The sequence below is a fragment of the Danio rerio genome, chromosome 12 (genome assembly GCF_052040795.2).
Source record: "Danio rerio strain M-AB ecotype USA chromosome 12, GRCz13ab, whole genome shotgun sequence".
NCBI lineage: Eukaryota > Metazoa > Chordata > Actinopteri > Cypriniformes > Danionidae > Danio > Danio rerio.
Window position 1 is genome coordinate 326,743 of NC_141032.1, and position 22,895 is coordinate 349,637.

The 22,895-nt window shown below is 41.3% G+C and overlaps 1 long non-coding RNA gene across 3 annotated transcripts in view; it reads right to left on the reverse strand.

Moving 5' to 3' along the window:
• LOC147834353 (uncharacterized) overlaps nucleotides 1–22,895 on the reverse strand; it is a 75,821-nt gene that overhangs the window by 49,612 nt on the left and 3,314 nt on the right. For all 3 annotated transcript variants that reach the window (XR_015503643.1, XR_015503642.1, XR_015503644.1), the window contains exon 2: nucleotides 286–345. This is a non-coding gene — a long non-coding RNA (uncharacterized LOC147834353). The remainder of the gene's footprint in view (nucleotides 1–285; nucleotides 346–22,895) is intronic.

A 22,895-nucleotide genomic window follows, 5' to 3' on the forward strand; every position in this document is an offset into this window, starting at 1 on the left:
AAATATCTAGTCTAATATTCTGTGCTGTCATCATGGAGAAGAGGAAACACATCAGTGATTAGAGATGAGTTATTAACACTGTTATGATTGGACATGTGTTGAAAAAAATCTTCCCTCTGGTAAACAGAACTTGAGGAAAAACATATAAAAGACTGAAAGTGAGCAGGAGGGCTAACAGCTCTGACTCAACTGTGTTCACATTTAAAAACAACAACATGCTCAACAACCACACTCACATCCCAGTCTTTAAATGTCTGATGATATTTATTGCACATTATTCCTTACTTCAGGGTGTTTCTGATGGCAGAATCATCGTGTGAGAGTTCAGCAAACATCACAGCAGATCTATGGAGAAAACAAACACACATGACAGATCCCATTCTCCACACAGCTCACCACACAAGCAGAAGGCGGTTAGCAGAGCAGAGGAATGCGCTGTGCATAATCAGTTCTGATATGGCTGTAAGAGAGAGCATGTTTCTGTGTTTGTTTATTTCTGTTTACTGTCGATTGTGTGGATGGAAAAAGTGCAGCATCACCAGCTGAAGCCGGAGGGAAACACGACCATTCACAATGTGATTTCAGAAGAATGCAGGATTGATTTACCACTGATAAAGGCTGAGCTTAGACTGATCACACACAAAACTGCAGCTTATTTGGACTTCATATACGGTTACTGTACAGCGACATGGTGGCTCAGTGGTCAGCACTGTCACCTCACAGCAAGAAGGTCTCTGGTTTGAGCCTCGGCTGGGTCAGTCGGTGTTTCTGTGTGGAGTTTGCATGTTCTCCCCGTGTTGGTGTGGGTTTCCTCCGGGTGCTCCGGTTACAGTCCAGACACATGCGCTATAGGGGAACTGATCAACTAAACTGGCCGTAGTGTATGAGTGTGTGTGTGTGAATGCATGTATGGGTGTTTCCCACTACTGGGTTACAGCTGTAAGGGCACCTTCTGTGGAATAGTTGGCAGTTCATTCCGCTGTGGTGACCCCTGATGAATTAACTAAGCTGAAGGAATATGAATGAGTGAGGAAGAGAACTGAAGGATCCAGCATTTTAGTGAAAATCACATTTAAAATGAAATTAAATCTGAAGAACCGAATAAAACATATCGAGTCACTGTAAAATCATTACAAATGCAAAAAAAAAAAAAAAACACTGTTTCACAATCATTTGTCATGGGCTTTTTATTTTTAGGCTTTATAGGTTTAGGTTTCAGGTTTTATTGGTGTCCTGTAACCCGCGTCCAGAATTAGTTCATGGTATGAAATCCTTCTGGATTTATTTATTCAGCAGTAAATTGTATTTATTTTCCTTTATTCCTGAATAACTTCACAATAGCAGTTAAATGTGGAGCCTCTCCTGGTTAGTCGCCTCATAAACATTACTGCCTTCACATTTGGGCTCGAGCTCATTTCATCACAGAAAGCCATTAGAGTCTCTGAGAGTCACACGGAGAAATCCACGTCCTGAAATAACTGCAGCATTAGATTTCCTCCTGACTCGAACCGTTTCACTTTTCAACAATATTCCTCTTCTCCAGCCCTCTGTAGGAGAGTCCAGAGAACTCCAGACAAAACAATATTGTTACTTCAACTTGCAGGAATTTATGGGCAGAAACTCAAGAAGACGAAACACTGAGGATCCGCAAATCCACCAGAGACACACACCAACACACATCCAGCAGATCACACCACTGCGACACACAGCTCAGAGATCCAGAAAACAACACACTGACCAATCCAGAGTCACTCATGATCCAGTTTCACACACACACTGACCAATCCAGAGTCACTCATGATCCAGTTTCACACACACACTGACCAATCCAGAGTCACTCGTGATCCAGTTTCACACACACACACTGACCAATCCAGAGTCACTCATGATCCAGTTTCACACACACACTGACCAATCCAGAGTCACTCATGATCCAGTTTCACACACACACTGACCAATCCAGAGTCACTCGTGATCCAGTTTCACACACACACACTGACCAATCCAGAGTCACTCATGATCCAGTTTCACACACACACACACTGACCAATCCAGAGTCACTCATGATCCAGTTTCACACACACACTGACCAATCCAGAGTCACTCGTGATCCAGTTTCACACACACACTGACCAATCCAGAGTCACTCGTGATCCAGTTTCACACACACACACTGACCAATCCAGAGTCACTCATGATCCACTTTCACACACACACACTGACCAATCCAGAGTCACTCATGATCCAGTTTCACACACACACTGACCAATCCAGAGTCACTCGTGATCCAGTTTCACACACACACACTGACCAATCCAGAGTCACTCATGATCCAGTTTCACACACACACACTGACCAATCCAGAGTCACTCATGATCCAGTTTCACACACACACTGACCAATCCAGAGTCACTCGTGATCCAGTTTCACACACACACACTGACCAATCCAGAGTCACTCATGATCCAGTTTCACACACACACACTGACCAATCCAGAGTCACTCATGATCCAGTTTCACACACACACACTGACCAATCCAGAGTCACTCGTGATCCAGTTTCACACACACACACTGACCAATCCAGAGTCACTCATGATCCAGTTTCACACACACACTGACCAATCCAGAGTCACTCGTGATCCAGTTTCACACACACACACTGACCAATCCAGAGTCACTCATGATCCAGTTTCACACACACACTGACCAATCCAGAGTCACTCGTGATCCAGTTTCACACACACACACTGACCAATCCAGAGTCACTCATGATCCAGTTTCACACACACACACTGACCAATCCAGAGTCACTCATTATCCAGTTTCACACACACACTGACCAATCCAGAGTCACTCGTGATCCAGTTTCACACACACACACTGACCAATCCAGAGTCACTCATGATCCAGTTTCACACACACACTGACCAATCCAGAGTCACTCGTGATCCAGTTTCACACACACACACTGACCAATCCAGAGTCACTCATGATCCAAATTCACACACACACTGACCAATCCAGAGTCACTCATGATCCAGTTTCACACACACACTGACAAATCCAGAGTCACTCATGATCCAGTTTCACAGACTGACCAATCCAGAGTCGCTCATGATCCAGTTTCACACACACACACACACACACACACACACACACTGACCAATCCAGAGTCACTTTAGATCCAGTTTCACACACTGACCAATCCAGAGTCACTTTAGATTCTGTTTCACACACACACTGACAAATCCAGAGTCACTTTGGATCCAGTTTCACACACTGACCAATCCAGAGTCACTTTGGATCCAGTTTCACACACTTACTGATCTAGAGCCACTCATGGTCTAGTTTCACACACACACTGACCAATCCAGAGTCACTTTAGATTCTGTTTCACACACAAACTGACTAATCCAGAGTCGCTTTAAATCCAGTTTCAAACTTACTAATCTTGAGTCACTTATGATCCAGTTTCATACACTGACCAATCCAGAGTGACTCATGGTTCAGTTTCACACACTGACCAATCCAGAGTCACTCATGATCCATTTTCACACACTGACCAATCCAGAGTCACTCTATTTTAAATTTCACACAATGGCAGATCAAAAGTCACTCTAGATTCTGTTTCTCTCTCTCTCTCTCTCTCTCTCTCACACACACATACACACACACACACACACACTTTTCAGTTTCACACACTGACCAATCCAGAGTCACTTTAGATTATTTTTTGCACACTGACTTATCCTGAAACACTCTTAATTTGTTTCTTACAGTGACTGATTCAGAGTCACTCCAGATTCTCACACTAACAGAACCAGAGTAAGTCTAGATTCGGGTTGTCCGGCAGACGGTTTTGAAGGACTCATTTGTTCATCCAACTTCAGTGTTTTTTGCAGTGAACAAATACATCACAAAGTTCATCTGAAACTCAGGGGACGAGTAGTGATCATTCACTATTAGATTGCTGATTAAATGATATAGAGCTGATATACAATTAGAGTGGGTCAACAATTACAAGTACATTAAATATTAGTGTAGATTAATAAATAGTGCAAAATATAGTTAATGTGTCTGCTGGATCCATCTGATCAGCAACATTACATGATCAAACAAAAGCTGTGAGATGATCACTTCCAGCTTCACTTGCAGGACGTGTTATGAAATATTGAAGTAAAGCACTTATTATGATGCTGCATTCCTTTATGACTCAGGCCAAATGTTTTGAAACGGTACATTTAGAGAGAAAGTGGGTTTTGAAAAAATGACAGCTGAAATGAATCTGACATCATCGCATATTTATGGCGCATGAATCAACTTAAAACCAGCAAACGGTGATGAAGAACATGTTTCATTCATTTAAAGCTCTGCACTGGTATTAGAGAACAAGCAGATGTCGGACAGCTACAGATTACTCAATGAACGCATGAATAATTTACCACAAATCAAAAAATGGTCAAACGATTACACAAGCTGTGTTAGAGTTACTGTAAGACATGCTTTAAGATGACCACATCAAGAAAGCATCGAGCTGTTTACACACATTACTGATTGACAAAGTCAATGATCTGTCTTCAAATCAGTTTGCCAATATGTGAGGGCTTCATATTGAATATCATATCTGGTGCATATTTTATTCCTCATAGTGTGATGTAAAAGTGCTAGATGTCGGTATTTATATAGATAACTCTTCTGAGGCTTATAGAGTAACTCAATGGTATTTTTATTACAGTATAACCGAATACTTGCATTAGTCGTCAGTGTTATCAGTCACCACCCTGCATCTCTAATAGCTTTTTTGTAAGATGATGTTCGAATGCTTCATTTTAAGATTTTAAATATATGGTGTAATGCAGTGAATGTTTCTCAACATATCCGAGATGTTCTAGAAACTTAAGTAACTGTGAGAAACAGAGAAAGTAAATGTTCTGGAAATAAACCATCTCAAAAACCTGATGATCTTATTAAATATCCATGGTTTCCTCAAGTAAAGTACAGAAAGTTGTGTTAGTCCAATAGGTGTTCATCTTAAAACATCATTATATACATGCACTCAGTGGCCACTTTATTAGGTATACATTACTAGTCCCGGGTTGGACCACTTTTGCCTTCAGAAATGTCTGAATCCTTCATGGCAGAGATACAAGCTACTGGAAATATTCCTCAGAGATTTTGCTCCATATTGTCATGATAGCATCACACAGTTGCTGCAGATTTGTCGGCTGCACATCCATTATGCCAATCTCCCGTTCCACCACATCCCAAAGCTGCTCTATTGGATTGAGCTCTGGTGACTGTGGAGGCCATTTGAGTACAGTGAACTCATCGTCATGTTCAAGAAACCAGTCTGAGATGATTGAGCTTTATGACATGCTGCGTTATCCTGCTGGAAGTAGCCATCAGAAGATGGAGACACTGTGCTCATAAAGGGATGGACATGGTCAGCAGCAATACTCAGGTAGGCTGTGGCGTTGATGCTCAATTGGTACTAATGGACCCAAAGAAAATCTCCCCCACACCATTACACCACCACCACCAGCCTGAACCGCTGACACAAGGCAGGATGATCCATGCTTTCATGTTGTTGAGGCCAAATTGTGAGCCAAGCATCCGAATGTGTCAGCAGAAATGGAGTATCTAGATGTACCTAATAAAGTGGCCGTTTAGTGCATGTACTTCATGAAGAAGAATATGATGAAGATGGGCATTTGTGCTAATATACACAATATACATATGTATATTAACATACATTTAAACTGTTTGCTGTTGTTGTCGTTACTGTATTGTGTGCATGTACAACACTTATAGTGCTGCTCATAGAAATGTGCTACAGCATATAAGAGACTAAACTACAGCAAAATATCCTTTACTTTAACACATCTAAACAATATCTGTTCATCAGCATTCATTTAACTCTACAGTCTAACAAAGTGACTTTTATTGACATTTTAGTGCTTTAAGGATAATAAAATAATGTATAAAGCATAATCTCTAGAGAAATAAGACTGTATGGCAGAAAATGTGCTGCAGTTTACTATAAGGTTTCTGAAGTGTAATATACAACACCAACCCAGACAATACAGCACTGCAGACCAGTACACATGCAGAAAGTCACTTTTTCAAGGTTAAAGTTGTTGGAAGAAAGAGCAAGATCCTGTAACACAACACAAAAGCAGGAGTAATCTAAATATATATAGATAAATGTATTTAAAGGCCTTATAAACGGCACATCAAACTGCATCTCTGTGTTCTGACCACGCCGTCTATTTTGGGCATATCTCACGACCCAATTAGCTTCCTGTGATTTTGCTCTCTGACATCATCATATTGTGAAATAGCTGACGCTGAAGCTCATGCTTATATAACATCAGCCAGAGATTAATGCTGCTGTTGTGTTGCAGGCCATTTCTCTGATTGTGTGTTTTCTTCCAGGAGTTCCACACGACTGACCCGCAGATCTATAATGATGAAGAGTGGACCGCAAAACAAAGACATGGCAGCAACTGTTGTGTGTCAGCTCACTTTAAACCCGCAGATTTCAGTGTGTGAGCCTGACATGATTACAGCAGAGGAGAAAAATGAAATCAAATCAAGTCAATGGAACAACCTTATCGTTTAATGATGGAGTTATTTTTAGGAAAAGTGACATAAACAAAGTGCGAGCGAAGGCCAGGAATAGAGGAGCTATTTCTGCCGTTGCTCTTGGATGGACGTCCTGCATTCTGAAGATACGCTCGCTCTCTCGCTCTCGCTCTCTCTCGCTCTCGCTCTCGCCAGGAGAATGTCTTTAGTTTTTCATATTGGCAGGGGGGATCATTCTGCTCACATTGTTGTTTGGTGACTCCTCATCTGTGTTTAGATCTGACAAAGTGTACACACATCTCTCAGTCTGTTACTATGAATGGGCAATGAAAACCTGTCCGCAGAAAAGGGCACAATACACTGCTCTTACTCAGAGATTCTGTCCAAATATCTGAACATTCCTAAATCAAGAAGCGCTTTCTAGACAACTGAAATATTGTGTTGTTTTCAGAAACGAGGAGTCAAAGGGAAGAGAGGTTTGTGTTTTTATTTCACACATAACACAAGACTATGCAACACCGGCTCATTCTGAAACTGCACCCCTGTATGCATTTCTGGAGACTGTCAATTATGTGGCCAGACGTACGCATGACTGCATTTAGTCTTTGAAATGAACGCTACGGGGAGGAATGATGTCGTTCCTTTTCGTGCTCCTCTGTGTGGACGGCTTTACCAGTTTGTCCAGTGGCTCGTCGTGCACGTTGAGCTGACCATGACAACAGGTTTCAAGTTAACAGGTTTCAAGTTTAACTGAAAACACTATTGGTTGGGTTTAGGGAAGGCAGTGGGTGTGTAAATTGAAAACACTGTCGGTTGGGTTTAGGAAAGGGGTGGGCCGGTCTAAAGGTCGTTCGGTCAGTCATTCAACAGCAGCCTCTGGTGGATTTTCATGGAAACAGCATGTGCAAATGGCATTAGAGAAATTTCAGATCTGAAAAGCGTACACAGCGCCCTCTGGTGGATTCACAAAAAGTAAAACTGCAACAAAAAAAAAAACATATCTCCTGGGATGTATTTGGCGCTCTTCAGAAATGTATATAGGGGTACATATCAATAATGAGCCTGGGCTGGGATTATTCAGCTTCCCTCATTGTCAGATTATTCTGCTTGTTTAAAGGAGAAACTCTGTTCATTTTTACTCATTATTTCTGAAAACAAAACTATATTTTTTGTTTGTCTAGAAAATCATTCTTGATTTAAGAATTTTTAGACTTTTGGACTAGAAACAAGACACAAACTCAAGCATTTCTGCAGTGTACAGTAGGCAGTTTTGTCATGGTGCATCTCATTTGCTTTACTGTAGAGAAAGAAGAAGAAAACATGATGAGAATGCAGACTGGCACTCCGCCATCACACGTACGCTATTGTTCATACACTCCACAAACACTAGTGGCCTGTGTTTGAACACACACACACACACACACACACACACACACACACAAACACACACACACACACACACACACACACACACACACACACACACACACACACACACACACACACACACACACACACACACACACACACACACACACACACACACACACTCTTTCCATCCTGAGCTGACGTCTGATGATTTATCCTTGCGTCTTCATCATTTGTTCTGGGTTTGTGCTGGGCTTAACTCAAATAACCCAGACAGGACTGAGACTGACAGCAGATCAGTTTCAGCCGCTTCACCTTCCCTACAGAAACACAATCCTCTCCACTATTTAGTCTAATACATATCAGAAATATTGACACTATATCTCATAATACCTCATAACGGCAGAAATTTCACAAAAAGTAAAGCCAAAAAATGTGAAGTAAATGAAAGTCTGAAGGACAGAGACTATCGCCTAAATGAGAAGCATCTGTCATGACAGAGCAGGGTTTCACCAATTAAAGCCAGCGTTCATCAACAGAAGATTCCATCACAGGAGCCTGGAGATCCACTGGAAACCTTAACCCAACACTGGGTCAGATATGGACAAACAGCCGAGTCTGACAACGCATTTGAGAATTAATATTAGTATTTATTAAAAAAAAAAAAAAAAAAAAAAAAAACGCTTGTCTATATTTGACACAACACATTTATTTTAAAATAAAAATAAAATAATAATAATTATTATTATACAAAAAATAAGAAAAAAACAACATTTGGGTCAAATATGGACAAACAGTTAGATTTTATTAGAATTTATTTTCAATTCAATAATAATAACGATTACAAAAAATAAAAAAAAACTATGTTGGCTTTGTCCACATTTGACCCAATGCTGGGTCAAGTATGCACATTCATTCATTCATTCATTCATTCATTCATTTTCCTTCAGCTTAGTCTCTTTATTTATCAGGGGTCATCACAGCAGAATGAACCGGCAATTATTCCAGCATATGTATTACACAGCGAATGCCCTTTCAACTGCAACTCAACACTGGGAAACACCCACACACACTCGTACATGACGGCCAGTGTAGTTGATCAGTTCCCCTATAGCGCATGTGTTTGGACTGTGGGGGAAACCGGAGCACCCGGAGGAAACCCACACCAACACGGGGAGAACATGCAAACTCCACACAGAAACACCAACTGACCCAGCCGAGACTCAAACCAGAGACCTTCATGCCCAGAGTGACATCATGGAGCCACCAAATATGCACAAAACCAACATTTTTATTAATAAAATATAATTAAGATTTAATAAAAATAAAAAACATGTTTGACCCAACAACTCAGTATTTCTAGAGTTGTAGACTGTAAAAAATGCTTGGTTACTTCAACTTAAACGTTATAATACTTATTATTATTATTTAAAACAGCAAACAAAACAACAACAATGGGTTTGTCCACATTTGACCCAACGCTGGGTTATTAATTGGGTTTAAAAATATTTTATTTGAAAAAAATTTATATATATATATATTGTGTTTTAAGATAGTCTTTAAGATGACTCTTGATGACTGACGGTTTCTACAGCAGAAGCTCTTGTTGTCGTCTTCAGGAGAGTCTGGAGGAGCAGAGGAGAGTTCTGCTCAGAAGCAAAACAAGCGAAGAACGACACGACTGAAACAACAGAGCTGTGCTGGAGGAGGCCTTCATCTCTGATGCACATGCAGAATATTTACTGCGTTATCATATATCACACACACACACACACGCACACACACACACACACTGAAGCTGGAGGAGGAAGAGCACGACTGTCAGACTACATGAAAGAGTCTCCGCTGAAGAACACTTACAGCATGTGCTTCCAGTTAACCTGAAGATACAACACACACACACACACACACACACACACACACACACACACACAGAAACTTTAGTCAACACTAGATGATGAGAATGATACTGTAGTGCACACTAGATGATAAGATTGAGACTGTAGTGCACACTAGACGTTGAGAAGAGAGTGTAGTTCTTACTAGATGATAAGAACAAGGCTGTAGTGCGCACTAGATTTCTTCTCTGTAAAAGACTGGACGTGTGGATGTTTGGCGAGTCTGTCAGGCAGTGTTCTCTCAGTGTTCTCTTCCTCCAGTCAGTGGTGTGTGTCTGGTCTCCTGCCGCGTCCAGCACTGAACACACTCTCACACACTCGCAGCAGAACTCTGGCGTCCCTCTTCAGGAATATTTGCACTGTTCTGTCATTTCCAGCAGATCTGAGTGGATGCATCACAGCGCTCTGAGGCAGAAATCACGGCGGTGAGATTACATGCGGAACATTCCTGAGAAATCTCACACTACAGGAACCAGAACCTTTTGTTCATTTCACTCTTCGTTTAGATCATCGTGACGTTTGAAACGTCTTTCCCAGCAGCAGCAGCGCTCATTCCAGAAGAACTGCTCATTTCTATAACCCATCGGGATTTTGAAGAAGTCTTGGTCAAAATGTTCTCCATTACCCAAACCATATAGAGAGATCCTGCAAAGAGGAACGGGCAGAAATTCCCAAAGACAGGTGTGCTGAGCCTGTGGCGTCATATTCAACAAGACCTGAGGCTGAACTCACTGCCAAAGGTGCATCAACAGAGTACTGAGCAAAGCCTGAGAATACGGATGCACATCTGATTTATCAGCCTTTATTTTTAATAAATTTTCAACAATTTCAAAAACTCTTTTTCACATCATCATTATGGGGGATTGTGTGTAGAATGTTGAGGAAATCAATCAATTGAATGCATTTTGGAATAAGGCTGTAGTATGTGGAAAATGTAAAGCGTAACACTTTTTGGATACACTGTGTGTGTGTGTTTGTGTGTGTGTGTGTGTGTGTGTGTGTGTGTGTATATGACAAAAAAGCTGTTGCTTCATCACAATTCACATCTGTCTGTGTGTATTTGTCCTAAATAGTATTCAAAAATAGAATTAGTCTGTTGCACACAGTGGCTTAGTGATTATCACTGTGGCCTCACAGCAAGAAGGTCTCTGGTTTGAGTCTCGGCTGGGTCAGTTGGTGTTTCTGTGTGGAGTTTGCATGTTCTCCTCGTGTTGGTGTGGGTTTCCTCCGGGTGCTCCTCCACAGTCCAAACCCATGCGCTATAGGGGAACTATATAAGCTGAATTGACAGTAGTTAATTCGTATTTTGTGCAGTCCTACCTCACAGTAACAATGCAGAAGAAACACACTGATGACGACTGCAGTTCTCCAAACCATTCTTACAATCGCATCCACCAACTGTCTGTCTGGGTTAGCACCATACTATATTACTATAATATAAATGCAGAATGATGCGATCGTTTCTTACTAGACAAGCAGCAGATTCTGGAGTGTGTCCACAGCGTCTGTCCTGATATGAAACGCAGCGTTCAGAAGTGTGTGTGTGTGTGTGTGTGTGTGTGTGTGTGTTCACTGTAATGAAGGTAAAGTCTGGTCTGTTCACCGACACTGAGAAAATCTGACAGACTGTTTGGTTTTACAAGCTTTAGAAAAATCACACGCCAGAGTTAATGATTTGAGGCCGACAGACAGCTGAAGCGGTGTTCCCTGTTGAGTTCACTCAATGCCTTTACTGACGGACGCTGACATTTACACTAAAACAATCTACACACAGCAGAATCAACCCAGGACTGATTCACTGTCCAGATACTGAGGAAATATCTGACTTTATTGTAGAGTGCTGTGATATACGGACACTGCTAGTTACAGTCAGCACAGTTACAGTACATTACCGCTCTGGAATGTCAGTTTAAAACAGCTCTCACGTCCAGTGTTGGGTTCATATTCATTTATCCATTTTCCTTCGGCTTAGTCCCTTACTTCTCAGGGGTCACCACAGTGGAATGAACCACCAACTATTCCAGGATATGTTTTACACAGCAGATGCACTTCTAGCTGCAGCCCAGTACTGGGAAACACCCATACATACTCATTCTCTCACACACTCACATACATTATGGCCAATTTAGTTAATTCAATTGACCTGTGTGTTCATATTTATGATTGTGTGTTTATATGTTATGTAAAGGAATGACGCTTTATATTTGAGCGATATATTGTGAAGCCAGCTCAGATTCTCCTGACGTGAACTGCTTCGCTGTTTTTGGAGGAAGACGGACGGACTGCAGCTGCTCTACATGATGACAATGACATCACAGGGTAAATTTAGACCCAGGTTTGAGCTGGTGAGCTATATTTGGACTGTGAGCCAGCCATGATGTCAGATTCTGCAGTTTTGAGGACAGTCGATGAGGTCCAACAGAAACAGAGACGCGGGAAGAGTTTCTTCCGCTCGTGTTACACTGAAACCGACCCAGAACACACTGCTGTTAACGGAGCTCCAGCGACAGATCAACATCAGAGTACAACTTTTAGAAAATAGCACCAGTGTTGATCAAAACTACTGTGAATGAAAGACTTTCTGTAAACTAAAACTCATGATCAGGGCCAGACAGAATCTGCTGTTCAAAACTCAACTAGAGCGCCCTCTGCTGTTAAACACTAGTCTAGAGCAACGTGTTGTTCAAAACTAGCCTAGAGCGCCCTCTGCTGTTAAACACTAGTCTAGAGCAACGTGTTGTTCAAAACTAGCCTAGAGCGCCATCTGCTGTTCAAAACTAGTCTAGAGCGCCGTCTGCTGTTCAAAACTAGTCTAGAGCGCCATCTGCTGTTCAAAACTAGTCTAGAGCGCCATCTGCTGTTCAAAACTAGTCGAGAGCAATGTGTTGTTCAAAACTAGTCTAGAGCAACGTGTTCTGTTTAAAACTAGACTAGAGCGCCATCTGCTGCTCAAAACTAGTCTAGAGCAACGTGTTGTTCAAAACTAGTCTAGAGCAACGTGTTGTTCAAAACTAGTCTAGAGCAACGTGTTGTTCAAAACTAGTCTAGAGCGCCGTCTGCTGTTCAAAACTAGTCTAGAGCGCCATCTGCTGTTCAAAACTAGTCTAGAGCAACGTGTTCTGTTTAAAACTAGCCTAGAGCGCCATCTGCTGTTCAAAACTAGTCGAGAGCAATGTGTTGTTCAAAACTAGCCTAGAGCGCCATCTGCTGTTCAAAACTAGTCTAGAGCAACGTGTTCTGTTTAAAACTAGCCTAGAGCGCCGTCTGCTGTTCAAAACTAGTCTAGAGCGCCGTCTGCTGTTCAAAACTAGTCTAGAGCAACGTGTTCTGTTTAAAACTAGCCTAGAGCGCCATCTGCTGTTCAAAACTAGTCTAGAGCAACGTATTGTTCAAAACTAGCCTAGAGCGCCGTCTGCTGTTCAAAACTAGTCTAGAGCAACGTGTTGTTCAAAACTAGTCTAGAGCAACGTGTTGTTCAAAACTAGTCTAGAGCGCCGTCTGTGCACAGCAGATTACACAATAATAGAGACATCTCACATCATACAGAGCGAATAGATAGATAAATAAATGTGTAATGTGTATTCTCCATCCAATAATGATCTTCAGTTTAGCTCAGAGAAACGCATGTTATAGCACGGTAACCTTGTGATTTGGACAGCATGATTTGTTTGCCAGCAGTTATTTAGTGAAATATGCGGCGGTGTTTAGTGAAGAACTGAACGCTGCTGAAGTCTGCTGTATACATACTTGTATGTGGAGGTAATGTGGAGCTTTCTGAGCTCAGGGGTTTGTTTTCATGTCCTTTCAGAAGGTTCAGGAATACACTTTAGACAACACACACACACACACACACACACACACACACACACACACAATCAGAGAGAACCTGAAGCTCCACATGGGAGGAAATAAAAAAGTGTGAAGGATGGAAAAGAACATTTCTGGTAAACTTACATCTGCCATGAACTCGCTGACTGAATACCTGCTGAGTACATCAGTCAGTGTGTGTGTGTTTGAGTGTGTGTGTGTGTGAGTGTGTGTGTGTGTGTTTATTTGAGTGTGTGTGAGTGTGTGTGTGTGAGTGTGTGTGTGTGTGTGTGTGTGTGTGTGTGTGTGTGTGTGTGTGTGTGTTTGTAGTGTAAAATGGTTTTATATCTCTCGCTTCTCAAAACTAACCCAAATGGCATTATTGTCTCCTAAATGTGTTCAGCCGTCATCAAATATCCATTCATTCATTTTCATTCGCTTATCTGGGGCCGGCCGCAGGGGCAGCAATCTAAGGAGAGACCCCAGACTTCCCTCTCCCCAGACACTTCCTCCAGCTCCTCCGGGGGTGATCCTGAGACGTTCCCTGGCCAGCCGAGAGACGTAGTCCCTCCAGCATGTCCTGTGTCTTCCCTGAGGCCTCCTCCCTGTGGGAGATGTCTGGAACACCTCCCTAGGTAGACATCCAGGAGGCATCTGAAACAGATGCCTGAGCCACCTCAGCTGACTTCTCTCAATGTGGAGGAGCAGCGGCTCTACTCAGAGCTCCTCCCGGGATAAAGGTGCACCTGCCAGCCTGAGAAGGAGACTGATTTCGACTGCTTGTATTTGAGATCTTGTCTTTTCAGTCATGACCCAAAGCTCATGACCGTAGGTGAAAGGAAGAATGTAGATAGACCGATAAATCGAGAGCTTTGCCTTTACTTCAACTCCTTTACCACAGTCGACAGATACATCAACCGCATTACTGCTGCACTGATCCATCATGCTCCACATCCCTCACTCATAAACAAACCCTCAAGATTCTTCCCACCTGGGACTTTCCTCCAACCTGGAGATGGCAAAGCACCTTCTTCCGCTGGAGCACTGTGGCCTCGCACTTGGAGGTGCGGATAGAAACACATTAAGCATTTGTTTAGATATTTTAGGAAAGCCTCCAAACTTCAGGATAAACACATTGTTTAGGTTTATTAGTCTGCTGTTGAAATGCTGCCTGGGTCCTTTGAGCCGTTAGTCAACAGCAGTGTTAGTCACAGACTGCAGTGGAGAGTGTGTCGGAGCCAGACTCTGCGGCTGTGTGTTGAATCGTGTGTCTGTTGTGAAAGACGTGCAGAAAGCCTGCAGGACAGAGCTCCAGCATCCACACGCTCAATCAAGCGTGAGTAAATAACATTAGTGAAATATTAAACTCTCCAGCAGCAGCAGAGCTATCGCTGGTGTGTGTGAGGAATGATCACAGTAAACTCACGCAGTGCACAAACACGCCGGACAGAGGCGAGACTCTGATTCAATAAAGCACAGGACAGCTCCAGGTCTTGGGCAGCCTCAGATATTAATGATGACGATTCTGATCAATGTCAGATGAATTTCTCAATACTGTTTGATACTCCAGCGATCTCGCTCCATCCAGAGGCAAAGGCTTTAGTTATTCCATTAGACATGGATTATAATGACGACACGCAGAAACATTAGAGCCGTGCGGTGTAACTGCAGACGACAGATCCCATTAAACAAAGCTCAAGCTGGAGATTCAGTCTGAACACACTGATCCTGTACTTCTCCAACTATTTACATCTGGAGATGTGTGTTAAAATAGGAATGGTGTAAAGGATTATTCAGTAATATCTATACACAGTATAATATACACACACCGGCCACTTTATTAGGGACACCTGTCCAACTGCTGGTTAACACAAATATCTACTCAGCCAATCACATGGCAGCAGCTCACTGCATTTAGGCATGTAGACATGATCAAGAGGATCTGCTGCAGTTCAGAGCGAGCATCAGAATGCAGGAGAAAGGGGATTTAAGTGATTTTGAACGTGGCATGGTTGTTGCTGCCAGACGGGCTGCTCTGAGTATTTCAGAAACTGCTGATCTACTGGGATTTTCACGCACAACCATCTCTAGGCTTTACAGAGAATGCTCCGACAGAGGAGATATCCAGTGAGCGGCAGTTCTGTTGGCGCAAATGCCTTGTTGATGAGGCCAGAGGTCAGAGGAGAATGGCCAGACTGGTTCCAGCTGATAGAAAGGCGACAGTAACTCTAATAAGCACTCGTTACAACCGAGCTCTGCAGAAGAGCATCTCTGAACACACAACACGTCCAACCTTGAGGCGGATGGGCTACAGCAGCAGAAGAGCACACCGGGTGCCGCTCCTGTCAGCTAAGAACAGGAAACTGAGGCTACAATTCACACAGACTCACCAAAACTGGACAATAGAAGATTGGAGAAACGTTGCTGCTCTGATGAGTCTCCATTTCTGCTCACACATTCAGATGCTCGACTCAGACAACATGAAAGCATGGATCATCCTGCCTTGTATCAGCGGTTCAGGCTGGTGGTGGTGGTGTAATGGTGTGGGGGAGATTTTCTTTGGGTCCAATCTGCAGCCTCGTCAGGGACTGAACATCACCAGCTGACTGTCTGCTGAACACTACCTGATCATTATGAACGTCTGGACACTAAAAAAAATGGCGAGCTTCAATTATAACTTAAGCGCAAATCTCCTTATAATAATACGCTTGAGTATATTTGTACAATCACTGGCTAAACAAGCAGCGTTTAATCACAGTAATGAATGAGGCCGGCGGTGAATGTCAAACACGTGCCATCAGACCCGCTTCATCTGTCTGAAAATCATCTGAAACCCGAGAGAAGCTGCTTTTGCTAACAGTGTGATGGACTTCAGGGCTGAAGCGGTGTGTAAACCAGCAACACACACACACACACACACACACACACACACACACACACACACACACACTTCTCTTTCAGTGTTCTCTGCACTGTCCAAACACCGTGTAGCTGCGACTTCGACATGTCAACAGATCATGAAGGATATTCCCAGCACGCCAATGTAAGCAGGGCTGTTGTTCCCCTGCAGACGGACGGCTTTACACGCTTGCAGAGAAACAGACCCGCGATACGCAGCCATCGCACTTTATAGACAACACAAGAACAATAATAAATGGCATTCCTGCGGCGTTCAGCTCAGATCTGGCCCAGAAGCTGATTTCCAGCTCGCTCTGGATTGGAAAATAAGCAGCGTTTACATTCCTCGGCCGGTCCTCTCGCTCTGAGCCTGGAGAAATGACATAAATCTGGCAAGAGCAGATCCACACGCACTTACTGACTGCCATTATACACGATGATGATGATGATGATGATGATGTCATGCAGAAATATAGATTTTAAAAATGATGAAGAATGGAGAACACATCCTGTCAGCGTTGACTCAGTCTGTAGGACTTCACTGTGTAAACTGATGAAACGCTCATCAGAATATCTTCAGCTCTGACACAACATGAGAGCAGTGAATACATGAATCAACACTGAACTGAATCATCTATGATCTGAACTGAATCAACTCTAAACTGAATCAACACTTAACTAAATCAATGATCTGAACTGAATGAACACTGAACTGAATCAACACTGAACACAATCATCTATGATCTGAACTGAATCAACACTGAACTGAATCAACACTGAACACAATCATCTATGATCTGAACTGAATCAACACTGAACTGAATCAACACTGAACACAATCATCTATGATCTGAACTGAATCAACACTGAACTGAATCAACACTGAACACAATCATCTATGTTCTGAACTGAATCAACACTGAACTGAATCAATACTGAACCGAACCAATGATCTGAACCGAATCAACACTGAACTGAATCAACACTGAACTAAATCAATGATCTGAACTAAATCAACACTGAACTGAATCAATGATCTGAACTGAATCAACACGGAACTGAATCAATGATCTGAACTGAATCAACACTGAACTGAATCAACACTGAACTAAATCAATGATCTGAACTAAATCAACACTGAACTGAATCAATGATCTGAACTGAATCAACACTGAACTGAATCAATGATCTGAACTGAATCAACACTGAACTGAATCAATGATCTGAACTGAATCAACACTGAACATAATCATTAATTATCTAAACTAAATCAACACTAAACTAAATCATTAATAATCTGAAATAAACCAATAATCTGAACTAAATCAGTACTGAATTGAATCAACACTTAACTAAAATCAATGATCTGAATTGAATCAACACTTAACTAAATCAATGATCTGAACTGAATCAACACTGAACTAAATCAACACTGAACTCAATCAATGATCTGATCTGAATCAACTCTAAACTGAATCATCTATGATCTGAACTGAATCAACACTGAACTGAACCAACACTAAACTGAATCATCTATGATCTGAACTGAATCAACACTGAACTGAACAAACACTAAACTGAATTAATTATCTAAACTTTATCAACATTAAATTGAATCATCAATGATCTGAAATAAACCAATAATCTGAACTGAATCAGTACTGAACTGAATCATCAATGCTGTAAACTGAATCAGTACTGAGCTGAACAGGTGTGAATGAGGCCTCTACAGCCGAGTTTGCCTGTTATTAATGGAGTTTCGTCACTGATTCAGTTGTTTAAGAGTGACTGATTCAGTTGTTCATGCGGTGAATGGTTCGCTGTGGTCAGGATAAAGTCAGATGAACGCTCCATCATCAGGCGCTCAGTGTAAACAGGCTAACGACACGCGGCAGTATAAAACTGAGAGTCAAATAAACAAGAGGAGCTGTTTAGAGGAAACATCTCAACAATAGAGCAGAGCTGCAGACCATCACACACACACACACACACACACACACTCTACATAAACACTGCACTTTACAGCACCACACACACACACTATAGACACACCACACACACATACTATGCACACAACCGTTCACTTTGCAAACACACTGTACACACACACACACACACACACACACACACACATTACCATATACTATACAAACACACACACACACACTTACAAATACACTACAAACACACTTTTATATATTAAACAAAGACACTATTCACATGCATTATATACACTATACACACACACACACACACACACACTAGACACACTATACACACACACACACACACACACAGAATAAACCCTGCATTAATGCCTTTATTACTCAGAGTTTCTGTCCTGTTTCTAGTTTAAGTATGCAAACTCCTAAATCAAGAAGCTTTTCTGGACAAGCACCAATATCGTCTCTTTTGGAGAACTGATAAGACAAAATGAAGCAAGAAGAATAATCTGCCACTAAGGGAAGAAATTCTTGTGTCAAAAGGAAAACCGGATTCCTCTCTTCCCCCATTGTCAGATTATTCTGCTCGTTTTAATGGAAAACTCTTCATTTCTGAAAACAACACTGTATGTTCTGCTTGTCTAGAAAGTGCTTCTTGATTCAAGAGTTTTCAGATATTTGCACTATAAACAAGACAGAAACTCTGAGTAATGCAGCAGAGGGAACTCCAGCAGGGTGTCGAGGGAAAGTGAACAGCAGAATTGTCAGTTTTGGGTGAACTGTCGCTTTAACCGTGACCTCCTGAGGAACTGAAATGATTAAAAGCCAGATTATGGTGCATTAGGTGGACGCTTTTTTCCTCTTGGCCAGCAGAAAGACTTGTTGTAAGCTCCAGCATCTTGTAAAAGGTGAGGTTGCTCATGCTGGGCATCTGTTCACACGACGCAGGCCTGTTTGGAAATCAAATAAAGCATGTGCACAGCCCTTTCTGACTTCATGAGAAGGGAATTTGCAGCAGAACTTGATTCTTGTGATTCCAGAAGCTTGCAGGTTCTATTTGTTCTGAAGTGACATCATGTCTCAAAGCGCTGATCGGAGAGAGAGATCTGTGCATTAATACAGCCGTTTCATGTGTTCGTGACAGCTACACGGAGGAGGACACACTAATAATGAAGGACAGATGCAGGAGGATTTACTGGAGCAACACTACAGATTCAGACACGACTGCACCATATACTGGGAATATATGGAATATTGTGGCAGAGTATTGTGATGATGATGTTTCTTGTGATATAACATTGCCCTAGATCATTTAATTATGTAATGATTGTACTAAAATAAACATGCTTTTCTGATTTAATCAAATTTAACTTTATTACGTATTTAAAAATACTGTAAAAGCACAAATCATCTGACAATGGAGTGAGCAAAATAATCATCATATCTTTGCTATAAAATGACATTATTTTACTTCCCCCATTGGGAGATTATTTTGCTTATTTTAATGAAAAACTCTCTTCATTTTGACTCATTATTTCTGAAAAACAACACTATTTATTGCTTGTCTATAAAATACTTCTTGATTTCAGAGTTCTTAGATGTTTTGACCAGAAACAAGAGAAAACTAAATTAGCAAAGCAGCGTAGTGTTTATTTTCAGCTCTAGCTTCACCAATAACCAATAGGAGAACAGCACCTACTGATAAAGGTATATTGCCACCTCTGATTGGTCAAATCTGAATAATCAACCTGCACCCATGCTTGGCATAAAATAAACACAATGTGTATAGTATAATCATGCCATAACAATAGTGTTCAGCACATTGCTCAATCTGATTAAAACCCTTCCAGCAGTCATTATCAGCAGAATGATGTGTGTGAAATGGGGAAAGGCTTCCTCTAGATCAGTGAACAGGGGTTATTAATGCGGTATACGCTGGTCCCCGGGCGGCCATTACTAACCCAATATCCTGTTTCAGAGCGGGTCTCGCTCGGCCTGTTGGTCTTGGCGTTTCACCAAAGCGTGCAGTCTGAAAAGTGTCCAGTCACGGCCTGAAGTCTGGTGTGTTTGCAGATACTGTCCCACATCAGCCGCTGTATCTGCAGCTCTTCATGCCCACAATGCAGTGCAGCGCAGTCCTGATAAACACACAGACTTCCTGCAGGCCTTTATCAGCCGTCCGCCACTCCAGCGCAGCCACACAAATATAAAAATAGAGCTGGACGTGTGGTGGAGCGGACATGAAGACAAGACCCGGCGAAGACACACAGAGTCACGGTGGACAGGAGAAACAAAACCAAGAAAACTACAACAAAAAGCCCAAAAAACTAACCCCAACTACCACAAATGAAGAGAACTACCAACAAAAACAAAGAGAACTAACCCAAACTACCACAAATGAAGAGAACTACCAACAAAAACAAAGAGAACTAACCCAAACTACCACAAATGAAGAGAACTACTAACAAAAACAAAGAGAACTAACCCAAACAACCACAAATGAAGAGAACTACCAACAAAAACAAAGAGAACTAACCCAAACTACCAAAAATGAAGAGAACTACTAACAAAAACAAAGAGAACTAACCCAAACAACCACAAATGAAGAGAACTACCAACAAAAACAAAGAGAACTAACCCCAACTACCACAAATGAAGAGAACTACCAACAAAAACAAAGAGAACTAACCCAAACTACCAAAAATGAAGAGAACTACTAACAAAAACAAAGAGAACTAACCCAAACAACCACAAATGAAGAGAACTACCAACAAAAACAAAGAGAACTAACCCAAACTACCACAAATGAAGAGAACTACCAACAAAAACAAAGAGAACTAACCCAAACTACCAAAAATGAAGAGAACTACTAACAAAAACAAAGAGAACTAACCCAAACAACCACAAATGAAGAGAACTACCAACAAAAACAAAGAGAACTAACCCCAACTACCACAAATGAAGAGAACTACCAACAAAAACAAAGAGAACTAACCCAAACTACCAAAAATGAAGAGAACTACTAACAAAAACAAAGAGAACTAACCCAAACAACCACAAATGAAGAGAACTACCAACAAAAACAAAGAGAACTAACCCAAACAACCACAAATGAAGAGAACTACCAACAAAAACAAAGAGAACTAACCCAAACTACCACAAATGAAGAGAACTACCAACAAAAACAAAGAGAACTAACCCCAACTACCAAAAATAAAGAGAACTACCAACAAAAACAAAGAGAACTAACCCCAACTACCAAAAATGAAGAGAACTACTAACAAAAACAAAGAGAACTAACCCAAACAACCACAAATGAAGAGAACTACCAACAAAAACAAAGAGAACTAACCCAAACAACCACAAATGAAGAGAACTACCAACAAAAACAAAGAGAACTAACCCCAACTACCAAAAATGAAGAGAACTACCAACAAAAACAAAGAGAACTAACCCCAACTACCAAAAATGAAGAGAACTACTAACAAAAACAAAGAGAACTAACCCCAACTACCAAAAATGAAGAGAACTACTAACAAAAACAAAGAGAACTAACCCAAACAACCACAAATGAAGAGAACTACCAACAAAAACAAAGAGAACTAACCCCAACTACCAAAAATGAAGAGAACTACCAACAAAAACAAAGAGAACTAACCCAAACTACCAAAAATGAAGAGAACTAAAAACAAAGAGAACTAACCCAAACTACCAAAAATGAAGAGAACTAAAAACAAAGAGAACTAACCCAAACTACCAAAAATGAAGAGAACTACTAACAAAAACAAAGAGAACTAACCCAAACTACCACAAATGAAGAGAACTACCAACAAAAACAAAGAGAACTAACCCCAACTACCAAAAATGAAGAGAACTACCAACAAAAACAAAGAGAACTAACCCAAACTACCAAAAATGAAGAGAACTACCAACAAAAACAAAGAGAACTAACCCCAACTACCAAAAATGAAGAGAACTACCAACAAAAACAAAGAGAACTAACCCCAACTACCAAAAATGAAGAGAACTACCAACAAAAACAAAGAGAACTAACCCCAACTACCAAAAATGAAGAGAACTACCAACAAAAACAAAGAGAACTAACCCAAACTACCACAAATGAAGAGAACTACCAACAAAAACAAAGAGAACTAACCCAAACTACCACAAATGAAGAGAACTACCAACAAAAACCAACAAAAATGGAAAGAATTTCAATAAAAAAAACTTCATATGAAGAGAACTACTCACAAAAACCACCAAAAATGGAGAGAACTACCCAACAAAACTACCAAAAATGAAGATGTAAACACTAACAGATGAAAAGTACTCCCCAAAAATGAAGAGGACTGCTCATCAAAACCACCAAATTTAAGAGAACTAACCAAAACTA